Raw genomic sequence first — 13,861 nt, 5'->3', positions numbered from 1 at the left:
TTTCACAGAGTAGCAATAAAGATTTTTTCCCCAAGAAAATGACAAAAAAAGCTTCAGTGTGTATTCTCCTCCCGCTGCTGGCTCTGCCACGTGCACTACCACTGCAGCACAGCAAGTGCTTGGGTAGCCCTGTTTCTGTAGAGAACCTGCAGGAAGGGCCAAAGGTGTGGGACAGCTGCCTGAAAGTCTGAGCTGTGTTTTACATCCCTATATTTTAGCCAAAAAAGGTGTTATTTTAAAGGCACCAGGATGGAACAGACCAGGCTGACAAACAGACTGCGTGTAGCACCTTTCTGTTCTGGTGCTCCACGTCCACTCACCCAGGATATAAGCCAAATTCTCTTCCTTCACCCACTTAATTCTGAACTTGGTTGTATCACTGGTATTCATACCCACGGAGACACACCTCGGAACCTATAAGGTGCAGAAGTAAGAAAGTGGAAGACAAAAACACCAGCGGGCACCAAGACACAGAGACAGGCCGTCTGTCCAAAGTCACCAAGGAGAACTGTGGCCGAACCACCGAGCAAACCCAGACCCCTGGTTTTCAACCTACAACACTAGCTGCAAAAGTAGCCTTATATACTACTTCTCATCACAATAAAAGTATTTGGAAGTTGTGCTGCAGAGAATAAGAAGGAATTCTGCTTCCATTTTTACGAAGCGAGGTAATTATCCCTACCCCCGGATCAAGGTGCAAGCTGAAGTGTTAAGCACTGACACAACTCGTTCAAGGTCAGACAGCAGGTCTGGAGCTGATTCCTTCCATCTACTCTTCAATCAATCCGGAGGCTTTTGAACCTACTTCATTTGAAATTCAAAGCTCACAGAATAGCATTTAATAATCCCACAAAGCATGTTGTTTCAGCTGAAAACAAAGGTTGCAAAGGTACTTGCATTTGCTATGAATAAATTCTTCAGATGATATTTATTTAAGAAATTTGACATTAACTAATATTTTTAGTAAGTGAAAATTAAACCTGACACTCAGCTCAGATACTCTGGTTTTAAATTTCCCCATCGTTAAATCTATTTATTTTTTATTTTTTTTTTTTAATATAAAGGAACATTGTGTTTGAAATTGTAAGTGATTTGTGCCCAACACATGATTAACTATCATGGGATTTATTTACTTTGAATTATGTGACAGACATTTATTATTAGACCAGCAGACTCCCTGGATCATGCAGCTGAGATATAAATAAAGGAAAATTTTATCTCATGACACTGGAGTCAGTCTGTGAGCTACAGAAGAAGAAGATACTATATCAGTGGAAATGGGCAGGTCTGTGAGTGAGGGGCTCACCCCGGCTGTACTCCAAATTCTCTGGACAGGTCAACGCAGCTCCTGAGACTGCACGGCCCCATCACCACGGCTGCTGAGAAACAAGGCTTGCTGCCCACAACGGAAGGCAGGCAGCATTGCTTGGTCATGGCAGCATGGCTCACATTTTTCCCAAACTCCAAGTAGGCCAGAGCCAGTACCCCTTAAAAAGTTTGGGTTCCTTCTCATGAATGGACATAAAAAGCTTTACCCAGGCTACTGCATCTGAAACAACCTAAAAAAAGATGCAAGGCTTGGAGGGAGAGATAAAAGATGATATCTCATATTAAAACTGTCGAGGCAGTTGGAAAAAGCGACAAGCTTGAGGCTTACAGTCCTGTCAGTACAAGACACCTCCTTTTCCTGCAGTTCTGCCTAGCACCCAAGGAGGCAGAAGTAAACAGATATTTACTAAGAGGAAGCTGACTTCCCAACTAGTGTCAAGTGCACCAGCACAAACAAAGCAAATCTACTGACACATCTTTGTAGCGATCTATTTGTTCAAGGACTGAAAGAACACTCATTTCCCCCAGGGTAGCTCAAACAGGCAAACACAACAAAGCCGAGCTGTGACGTGGTGTATTGGAAGAGCAAGTCTCTGATTTCTTTATACAATAAACTCAACCATTAGAATGTGATGAGGCAGATGATTATGCACAACTACACATTAAGCACAAAAAAAGGGACTACAGAGGAAATACGCTGTGCAAGATTTATCTTCCTCTCTCAAGCACCACGTTATTTTAGAGGATGTTTACGCAGATGCATAGACTCATGCTGCTGTTTGAACTGGAAGAGACCCTGGTGCTGTCTTCAGCTGCTACTTCTACATTTAGAAATATATTGTCTGCTATTCAGATGATTCAGAATTGACTAATTCTACCATACAAGGGTTGTGCACAGCAGAACACATTTGTCTAGTCTGCTTCTCTGTCCTTACAGGCAAAGAGAGTTGCAGGATGAGGGCAATACTGCCATTGACAGTGGCTGCACACTTCTAATTAACAGTGGCACGAGACCCAGATACAAGGCTGCAAAATTTTGTTCTGACATCTTACAATGTCTAATTCATAATCTTTTGGTTTTGTTGTTGTTTTCTATGCCATTTTAGGATCAATCCTACAAATCCCAAACATGATCAGTGCCTGGAGGTTATACTGCTGATCACAAAAGATTTTCAGTATTTTAAAGTACTTGATGTTGGCTTCAGAAACATTTGTTATCAAAGGATTTTTTTTAATCTCTTTCAACACTAGCTTATTTACAGCAGCTAGATTAATTTATACTTAACTCACAGAAACCCAATTTCACTCTTCCGTTTTAAATTAGTGTGCTCCCTGTAAGTCAAAAAGACTCAATTTTCCCATTTCCATTCAAAAAATTGTAAACGCTTTTTTCTCCATAATTAAGCATCCGTTCATATCTTAAGCTATTTAGCAACGATATTTTAATGGCAAATTTTGTATTTGATTCTGCTAATCTTTATGTTTCACATATCACATCAAAGTCCTACCAAGTTGTATTCTCGATTTTCAGATCTCCCAGCTGCTATTTACAACACATAACCTACAAGTTATCTGAATAAAAAGAGCAGTGATTGAAGTTACACACATATGGGAAGTATGGAGGAATTTACCCTATAGATCTCTACTTGGCCACCCTCTCCCCTTCCATCCAAACAACTATCCTAAGTCCAAGTTCATTTCATGTTAACCAGCACAACATCAAAGGAAACAAGAGAGTGAAAAAAATATTTTTTTTATGCATATGTCTGTGACAATTTTGATGGCTCCTGTGAACAAGTGTTCATAATATTGTGAGTGAGAAGAAATTTCTTTGCAGCTACCTGCAAATGAGGTCAGTTTTTCTTACGTGGTTTTTGACAGGCTAATATTCAGGTTTGGCTTACATGGAAGCCAGGGGTTTGCAGCTCAGCCGCAGGAGCCCTGATTTTTCTGGTTTCCTGCAGCCAGCCCGTGGCAGGGCACGGGGCTGCACAGGTGAGAGGACAGCGTGCCGAGGGGCTGCCAGGGGGGCACTTGCACCCCGATGGGCTGTTCCAGCCCTACCCACCAGCAAAACCCAGCACCATGGGAACAGTCTGCCCCTGCTCCATACATGCACCAGATGCCTTAATTGACTTTCAGATGTACCCCTCTGTAGGCAGTGCCGAGGTCACATCACCAGTTCCAGTGTGCTTCCTTAGCTGGAGATACAAACTTCTTCACAGCAGTTCATCATTTGCCTTTTCTGGCTCTTCCAATATCATCAGATCTTCATTTACTTTTAGTTATTTATTTATTTACATGCAGTAACAGACAGACACGTATACGAACCTCCTGGTTTGTCTACCAGCCAAGAGTTATCACCGCCGTAAACACACACAGCCTGTTTGGTACAATATCCCCTACAAACCTGTTACAGCTCGTAAATTCCCGTTAGCTGATGCTCTGAAGTTTTGTCAATACAAACTGACAACTCAGCTTTTTTTCTTTATTTTTTCCCCAACAAACCTTACATTTTCCCCTTCCTCCAGAATATTTTTCCTCTCTTCCGTCCTCATAGAAACAACACAGAACTTTGTAAAACACTTGCCGGATGCTATTTAACTTCACAGACAGTAGCTACAAAGTAAGTTATCCCCTGCTATGCTTTTTAATTCTGTACATAGCAATGATATGATTTGTTTCATGCACTATCAAATAAAATTAAATTAGAAATCAAACTCTCACCAGCATTCTCTCAGATTTGTATAGCTACCCACATTAAACCTTTTTGAAAATCACAGCCAGAATTCATTCTGGCAGGTTCTTTCTTCCTACGGGAGCAGTAGCTGCTATCTAAAGCATTGCAAAAGGTGTGAGCAAAGACAATGCCACCAGACGCTATCTAAGTTTTACCAACAGGTAAACAGCAGCTTCCAAAACTCTGCTTTGCTGCCAGCAACATGAGCAGAGGAACCTGCTTAGAGGAGAAGAGAAGCATTCTAATATAAATGGATGCCCCTTGGTGTTATATTTGACCTACCATGACTGTACTGGTCACAAAAATACACATTACTTTCTGAGCAAAGCTCTAAAGCTACTAAACATGTAAAAATACTACCAGCTCTTCCAGCTCTGATACCTTAGATCATCTGTTGCTTTTCATGCTTGGGACTGTCAGACATAACCCATGCTATAAATTTGGTTTGTAGGGTTAATAAATTGTCATTTTTCTATGCCACCTTCTTCCAAACAGAACATGCGTTCTGTATGCCAGAGACATAAAAGAAGTCCCCAGGGCAGCAGGAGACCATTTTGATGTCTTTGAGTGTTATGGATGGTGCCCAATGGGAGGCTTATTGCAGGCAAGAGAAATAAGACGCCAAGCAGGCAATGACACCCCTGAGATGGCCAGGTCTCAGCTGCTGCAGAAGGTAATGATGATGACGGCAACAATATTGATGCTTGTCAGCTACAGCCTGCAAGCTTGTACAACCTAAACATACCAACAGGAAAACAATGTATTGAGCTAAAAAAGCCTATTATTCAAGTGGAGTATGCAAAGTAAGGAGAGCCTTTTACTGCCTGTTATACAAGAACTTCACCAACCACTTTGCTAGGCTCTTTTGCTTCTGTTTCATCTAAAGGGACATCCCATTAGTTTTTCATTTTCCTAATTTAGTAGATCTCCTCAATGTTATGAGCTTCCAAGACCTGCAGTTTTAAAGAACTACAGTCATCTTGTAGTCTATGTTTTTGTTTGTTTTTGTTTACAGGGATCTTTCAACAGCTTCAGATCGTTTCATTTATCAAAATGCCAAAAAAAAATGCAGTGCTTTTCTGTGAGTGTCCCCCCTTCCAATCAAAAGGCATCTCTCCAGTTGGGAAATAACCACAAGTTCCCACTCTCATTAAAAAATGCTGGGAGTTGGATTTCAGCTGAGCTCTGCCTCACTGGTGGAAACGAAGCTATGCCACCTGGGAACATGGACCACTAATCATAACTCAACTTCTACATTTGTTTCCTATAAGTTCTGTCAAATTTCTATGGCAGAAATCCCAATTTTCTGGCAACCACTGAGTATTCCAGATGCATCAGCCTCCACATACCAGTGAAAGAATGTGGGTTGGATCAACTCAGGAAGAAGCAATTTCTCCCAGTGCACTGCAGCCTCGTCAAGGTGCAGAAGGTATGCACCTGCAGGAGGCCTCTGGGAGAAAGCCAGCTGAGGGGTAGCCTAATAAATCTTGAAACTCTACCCATACCAACTGAGCTGCCATGCCCTTGACCTTATGGAAGCAGGATTTAATGCCAAGAGCCCCAGGCCACAGCATTTTCCAGGAGTCCAACACACCAACATGAAGAACCCAGAGCTGAAGACTGATTCTTATGGTTGGGTTGAAGAAGTCTTGCACAGCATTGCCTCAAAACCACCTGCAGAAATCCTGCGTCACTGAGAGCCATCCTGGCCACCCCAGCAAGGAACAGGGTCTGGTTTCTGCCTAAAACACGTTTGTTAGAGAAAGCTATCCTTATTTTGCTTCCCCAGGGGCTGCCTGCCCATCTTTGCAGGACAGGGCACATGCAGCGGCCGCTCGTTCCAGCACAGCCACGAGCAGCCCTGGGCTGCAGAGCTGGGAGCAGAAACCTCAGCTGCATCTCCCCTCTGTGCCAAGCCAGGATGCTTTCCTGGGCATTGCAGCTGCACCAAACAGGCACATGTGGCCAGTGACCCCCCCATGAGCTGACAACCCAAGCTGTTTGTTGCACTGCACTCGATCACGAGCTCACACCAGTTACAGTTTGTTGGCTCCAAAGGGAGCAGCACTGCAAAATAAGCCAGGCTCCCTCAAACAAAACAGCCATTGCTGTCAAAGGGTTGTTTGGAGGGCATTCAGTGTCCTGCTCCCTAGGAAAGCTGCCTTGGTCTGAACCTCAGGAGGATGCCAGGATCTGCCTGGTGTCAGGGTGTGTACACACTGCGTGCCCCAAAGCCACGCATGCAATTCTGTGCTACAGGCATCATAGCAGACACCGTGGTGTACAACAACTTCAGAGAAAAACATTCTTTCTTAATATTGTATCTGGCAGAAAGCATGTGTCTCTGGTAAACAAACATAATAAAGTTTTAAAATCTCAACAGTTTATAGATCCTAAAAATTTCCCAGTGGGACCCCATACATTTATTCTTCTTAGCTACTTTTTTTTTTTTGATCCTCAGCACTGTCCGTAGACTGTTGCTGCCAAAATGCACCAATCCAAGCTAACTGTGTAGAATACGCAGGCCATGCTCCCAACACACAGCTCAGATCCCACGTCCTCCCATCCCCACCCACCGAATGAGCCCGCTGCCTCTCCTCTGTAATGAGCTCTTGTCACCTGCAGCAGCAACAAGCATCAGAAACGAACACTCAACAAATCACACCTTCAGAAAGGAGAAAACAAATAAAACAGCTGTTACATTTTTCTTTAAATTCCCACAAACCCAAGCATGTTGGTTAATGAATGGCTTTGAAATAATAAAGATGCTAGATTTGTTAGGAAATGTGTATCTACTTCCAAAGGATACAATTTACAATTGCTTCAGCTTTGTACTCCACTCTGTTCTCCCAAGCAACCAGCTTTGTTTTTCAAAGTTTGTTTTTCAAATGTTTTACATATCCTCAAATTGTTCCTTTCTAACAAAAAAAAAAAAAAAAAAAAAAAAAACAGTAAATCCATGATATTTGATGCAGCTTCACATTTTGTGATATTTTTCCTCACTTTACAATTTTCATATGCCATGAAAACAAGAAACTGAGACACTTTGAAATTTAACACGCACACACGTGCGTTTATATAATCTCATTCTCCTGTCACTTCCATTTTGTTCTGACTAAAACCATTACCCACTTTCCATTTCAAGAAAATGCTCACTCATTAATGAGGACACAGCTTCCACAATGGAATACAGCCCCAGGCACCAGAGAAGGAAAGATCCATCTTTCAGGAGAAAAAAAATCAGCACACTTCGCAGCCCTCCCCGAATGCTTACAAACATGTCCATCTTCCCATTGCAGCTGCTGTTAGTTTGCAGTCTTACTGTACCTAATGCCTACAGTTGGTGGATTCAGCATTACGATTTCTTCTCACTACGAGAAAATGCACTGAATGAAGTGATGGCTGCTATCATAACACCGTGAAACCCGATGAAAATACACGCATCTAACATTACTGGAAACTTTTATATTCTTATAAAATATCCTTTCCTTTTTTATGCAGAAGCGTAAAGGGAAAGATTGCTCAGTTTTTAGGTTTACTAAGAGCTTGGCAGGGTTGCTGGCACTGCACTATTTTGCACATCTCTATCACATACGGGCATACAAGGAGAGATCGACACAGCCTGCCCGAACAAAAACGAACACATTTAAGCAACCATGAGCTCCAGCTGCAATTCCCCAGGAAAAGCAGCCTGTAGAAGCGGGAATTGTGCATACGGACACCCAGGGAACATCGCAGGGGGCAGCCCCACAGGACAGCTCGGAGGTGGCCTCGGCTGCACCCCCCGCAGCCAGCAGGAGAAGCAGGGCGGGATGCCCAGGGGTACCCGTGAGCATCCTTCCTCAGACCGGGTGCTGAAGCAGCTCCGTTCCTCTCCGGCAGAAGGTGCAAGTGTTCCTTGTTCCTAGCAGGGAAGCCACTAAGCCACGCTCAGCTTATTAGAAGAGCAGGAGGCAGAACCCATGGGCAATTAAACACGTGCCGCAGAATACAAGGGCAAATATTACGACCCAGCTATTAGTTTATAACTGTTGTGTTATGTCTAACACCTCCCTTATGAAATGGAAAATAGCCTTTCATGTCGCAATTGTACCTGTTTGCGCTAGTCCAGCCAAGGAGAGGGTTTTTGCTGCCAAATATCGAAGCAGCCTGCTAGGGAGGAGAGGCTGTGGGCACACCGGAGCGCGCACCACCTTTGGGTGGGAAGCGTTGACTCTTCTCCCTCTTCCTCCTCGTGGTCAGGATTTGTGCCCTCAGCTCAGGAAGGTGTTTCTTGTTCCCAGAGGAATAACGACAATTGCTGTGCAGTGAGGCAGAGAGGAGAATAACTCAAATAAGGCCAGAAGAGGGAGGTCAGACGCTGAGTGCCCTTCTTCACACCAACGGAGGCTCCACATGCCCCCATTGCTGGCAGAGGCTTCCTTTGCTGTTTGGGGAGGCTGGAAGTAACAGCCTCAGTAAAACAGGTCAGTGGGCACAAGTGTCAGAGCAGGAAGAAAAATGAGCAAAAAAGCTTTATTTCGCACTAATGCCATGGGCATGAACTCCCAGGCTGCATGTAGGCAGGTGCAGCTGTTGAACAGGAAGGAAAAAGCACGGGCCAAGAGTCACTTTTCACAAAGTCCAGGAAAATGAATCATCTCTTTGCATCACATTTCATCACGCTAATAAAGCCAACTGAGCTACAACATTTTCTACAAGCTGAAGATGTTTGTCGCCCTTTTCAAAGATAAGGGAAGACATCCAAATCCTTTTGCAGTTTTGAGTGCTTCAGTTTAAAGTAATTGCATCAACAAGAGAAACAGAAAGCGTGCCACAAACAAAGCAAATTCTTGATTATTCCAACACTTTTGTTTTGGCTTTAATGAAATGAATAGTTCAACAATTAGCTATTAGAAGTCTGCAACAGGTTCCAGTTCTCACAATTTGCCTCCAATCTCAGCTTCCATTTGTATTGCCATTTGATTACTCTGACTGTTATGTCTAAATCTCTCAACACTTCCGTAAACAAGCAAAGCTCTTTAGAAGAAAATACTGTGTTTTCAACGAGATGCTGAAATAAAAACATGTAAAAAGAAATTCAGGGGTAGAAAAATATCCTATAAAACTAAGCACACGCTTGTTTTATAGCGATTCATTCCAGAATCCATTGCAACAGACAAGACCAAGATCAATATCCCATCAGCAAAGATTGCCTGGGCACATTGGGAAGGCTGTAACAAGACGCTGCCGCTGACACACCAGCACTATCTCAGACACTACCTTCCTTCCCCAGAATCTGGCCTAGAAACCCACACCCCTGAAAAAAAAACAGCTCACATCAGTTAATTATCACACTTTATAGGTAATCTTTCTGTATTTAAAACACATTGTGTGACCAGAGTAATTCAATATTAAAAAAAAAAAAAAAAAAAAAAAAACAGAGTGGGATATATTCCCTCCTCAAAACAAACTTTTGCACTGTATTTGAACTTCCTCACACCCCTGACCAGGGATTGTGAAGGTCTGGCAGGTCTGCAAGGTGAAGCAGAGGACTGAGCTGGAGATACTACCACAGTCAGACCAAAGATGCTCTACCTTAATCAAATCATGAGCCCTGCATGGCACAGACTCACCTTTGATTCCCACAATACAGGGCTGAGCAGTAGCATAGCACAGTTTTGACAGTCTGATCCATTATTTGCAGACAAGAACACTATCTAGTACAAGTCAAGTCCCCCCAGGTCAGGGAATCAGTCCTGTTCTCCCTTTCTTTTGCCACTTTGCTGCCAGCTTTCTCCCATTTCCACTTTCTAAAGATAAAGCAGATGAGCTGACTCAGAACTTTGCCTCCCAATTCTGCATGCTATCACTGTAATTCCCACTGGAAGCTAGTTGTGGAGCCTAACAATGAGAAAAACAGAAGGAAAGATCCCCAAACTGAAAAAACACCATGTTGTAGAAGACCAAAACAAGTGCTTGAAGTTGTCCTTCACATCCCTAGGTGGCTGTTACCTCTGTTTGCAAACAGACAAGATTTTCTTCAAATTATTAAACTGATTTCTGGTGCAGATCGTTCTGGCAGACACATTAGGTGCTGCTATATCAAATCCAGCCTCTCAGATTCAAGAGGAGAAAGATTCTCCACCCTCAGCTGCGAGCAGGGCTCACATGCCAGCACCTCCCTAGCAGTTGCCTTACTCTGTGCCAACCTGCCTGAAATTGAAAATCTAACTCACTAGTGGCTTGGAAGCCAAAGCAGGGAAAGAGAGGAACAGACAGCAGGGCAAGAACTCACATTATTGAGAAATCCTCAGTCTGCCTTTAACTGTCTCAGCAACACGGTGTCTCTACCTCAAGGACATGCTTGGTGCCCACTGCTGGATGGCTCTGATGGCTGAGCTTCTGAGGCCCCAAACCTTGGTGCTCGTGCAAACTGAAGCCACTGGCTCGATGAGCTTCAGTGAGAGCAACGCTGTACGTTTCAAAGCCAGGAGGCAAGTTCAGTGCTGCTGTTGCATTTTCATCTGGTGCTTTAGTCTGTCCTCATTCAGTGACTCATGATCAGCATATTTAAAATTCAATTAGGAAGAGATAAAACCGTAGGATAAGTACAGTCAAAGCTGCAGACTTCTATTTGCCTTTTTTCAGCTGGCTGTTCAGTCACTATGCACTCAGACTACTCAAATGGGTTTTAAGTCTGCAGGCCTTTGAAGACTTCAGGTCAAACACAGAACAACTGCAGCAGACTGAAAGTTTTGGCAGTTTATAATTGTCCGTTAGGGGTTCTCTTGTGGGAAATTATGAGATTCCCTTTTACAATTCAACTAATTACCACAACTTCCTTCATCCACTAATATCACTGATCCTCTGACCTAAGCCCTGCAAGGGTGTCCTCATGGACATGAAGAAGCAGAGGAAAGCAGAAGTGCCCTGTTACCTTCTTCATGCCTTCCAAAGGATCTGTTACACTCCGGTTACTTCCATTGCTGTATTCCCAACCGCTTCAGTTCCAGGCTAAGGCAGCAATCAAGCACATGCTTCTACTCAAGACTGTATGAATAGCCTAACTGACATTAAACAGAACAACTAATTCAATAACTCTTCTAACTTTTATACTTAAATCACATACCCAGCTACACTTCATCTCAATGCAGAGAAACTGAATTTCAAGTCCTAGATCAAATAGCTTCAAACTCTCAAAGAGTCTGAAATGCAAGCCTAGGAGCAAAGAGCAAGTGGAGATTTCTTTTTTGGTTTCTATGGAAGCAAGTCTCGTGTCTATTTGTTAAACTGGCTAACCCTACGACTCTCAGATTTTTCTAGTGGAAGACTTGTTAACATCCATAGATGTTAATAGATGTTAACTTGTCCTGCAGTCTAAGGACAAGCATTATTCTGAGGGGGTTCTTCACATCACTGCAACATGGCCAAGACAATCCATTAAGTGAAACAGTTATATTCAAAAGATAGCTGTAATTTTATTAGCTGTTTTGTGGCAGACAATCTGAGGCTAGAAGATTTAAATAGACAGTGTATTTTATTAAACCAATTGATGGAACTGGAAAAAAAAAGACAAGCTTTCAGACATAAAAGGCACAAAGATACCTGTCCCCATTACAGCAGCCTAATAAAATATATAACTACTTACTATAAACCTTGCTTCTCTGAGATTTTAGTCATCGCTAATCCAACAGCCTTTTTCTTCAAGTGACTCATGCTGCCTATTTTCTTCCTTTCTTGTTGCTCACAGAAGTTACACATCTCAGCTGTACAAGAACCCCAGTACACAAGAGGCTTCTGGAGCACATCAGACACTTAAACCAGCACTGTGCTAGTGCTGACTGCTCACATTATCACTGCCGCCTCCAGCTGCATTGGCATGAGGATGCCATTGCCTCTGGGGTGGAGTGATTAGCACAAGGCTACTCCTGTTCCTGTGACTTCCAACAGCTGAGTCCCCACACCCAGAAAAACATGTAAATATCCTACTGATTTCATGAGAGCCTCACCTGAGTTTCTCTGATTGCAATTCCTCGATTTTTTGTCTGTTCCTTTCCATATGATACTGCCAAGATACTTTACCTTAGAAGCAGCGTAATAATGTCTCCTCTGAAGGGGGATGTGCATCTTGCTTACATATGTCAAAGGTTCCCTTAACAATGTCTCCTGTGACCTTGATGCAGATTTCATCTGTTATTGTACACTCAGTTCAGCTCCAGTCTTGCCTTTTTGCAGTCCTGTCCTAAAAAGTCAACTAGATATCTTTTCATTCACTTGCAACATATTGAGTGACCTTGGCAATAGTCTAATCTATCTTGGCAGATTCAAGATAGAGAAAACAAGCAATAGCGACAGACCTGCTGGTTTCTGCTATTGATCAGCGACTTGAGTGAAAGCTCATTACAAGCAGAGGGGACGTGTCAGGTACAAGTTCTTACAGAGCAGAAGATTGAGATGAAGAAACTCCTAAGCAAAGGAAGGGTGGCTATGTGCTGCTTCTGGTGGGGGAGGAATGGCCACAGAAAGGAAGAAAAGGGCAAGGTAAGAACGAGGAGCAGACAATAATTCACGTGTGAGGCTGTGCATTAAAAACTCCCAGTTAAGTGAGCTGTTAGTTTACTTAGCTAGAAGAGTAAAGCATCCTTAACTTCAAAGTTTTACACATCAAATTTTACAACAAAAAAGGTCAAAGTCTTAAGAAAATACCAGTAATACTGTTTTTGTTACACACAGAAACTCATCCATGATACCTAACGACACAACAATAGTTAAATGAACTCTGATTACTTCATTGGCAGTGGAAAGTATGGAAATGCATCAGCACGACTATTTGATTAGTGCTGCCTTGCCTTGAGACAGGGATTTCTTGTTGTGCCTTTTCATTTTAAAAAATAAAAAAAAATACTCCATAAAAGCACATCTACTGTGACCCAGTGCATCCTCCCAGGCCTCCCCAGAGGGCAAGCTGGCAATCACTTCAGGCTGTTTGGCACTTACCTTCTTTCCTCAGACTGCCTTTGTGCCCCAAGCAGAACAAAGACACCGCATAGTGATCTCTGTATTTTATGGGGTGAGGGCAGAATATAACTGACCCGCCTGCCACAAGGTGCCCCCAGCAAAGCACTGCACGGTCACTGAGAGCGATGGCACTGAAGTTTCACCCACCTCCAGGACATGAACTGGGCACCATGAGGGATATTTTCTCCTGTGCCAGAGCTGTTCGGAGCATACAGACCAGGAGCAGTTCCTCAGTTCGGGACGTCACTCAGAGTCTCTCCTCACAGCAGGAAATGATTCAAATGATCAGCACTGCAGCCTGGACTCTTAACTTGGTTTCATCTGTGGAGTTAACCCACACCAATGTTTTTCACTGGCACTTTTCTGTTATAGCTTAAGAAAATATAGCCATGGTTCCTGCTACCAGAGGGCAGCTTACCTTCCAACCTGTGTGAGTCAAACATGTCAAAATTTCACATTTAGCTCTGTTTTCAGATGTGAAATGGAGATAGATGAAAAGGAAAGTTTCTAGCATCCAGCTGAGAACAAGAGTATATGACATCGAAGGATGTTTGCTGCTTCCAGGTTTCATACCAGTCGAAAATATAAGGGAGAGGGAGGAGACCAAATAATGGAGTAATTGAAAACAACTGTGAGTAGGCATGCACAGAGAAGGGAAGGTGGCAGCACAGCACAGATCTTACACAGGAAGCCTGATTTCTTTCACATTCTTGAGTTTTAAAAATCTAACCCTAGATCACTTTACTGCATCTGCATGGTCGTCTTTGCAGGGTTTGTTAGGTCAAAAGACAG

General features: G+C 43.1%; 1 long non-coding RNA gene across 2 annotated transcripts in view; it reads right to left on the bottom strand.

The window, feature by feature from the left end:
- LOC137862621 (uncharacterized) overlaps positions 1-13,619 on the bottom strand; it is a 63,475-nt gene extending 49,856 nt beyond the window's left edge. For both annotated transcript variants that reach the window (XR_011100431.1, XR_011100430.1), the window contains exons 1-2: positions 13,488-13,619; positions 13,217-13,390 (exon numbers count right to left, since the gene is read on the bottom strand). This is a non-coding gene — a long non-coding RNA (uncharacterized lncRNA). The remainder of the gene's footprint in view (positions 1-13,216; positions 13,391-13,487) is intronic.
- Between the last annotated feature and the right edge of the window lie 242 nt (positions 13,620-13,861).

The sequence above is a fragment of the Anas acuta genome, chromosome 11 (genome assembly GCF_963932015.1).
Source record: "Anas acuta chromosome 11, bAnaAcu1.1, whole genome shotgun sequence".
NCBI lineage: Eukaryota > Metazoa > Chordata > Aves > Anseriformes > Anatidae > Anas > Anas acuta.
This window is presented reverse-complemented; position numbering and strand designations above follow the sequence as displayed.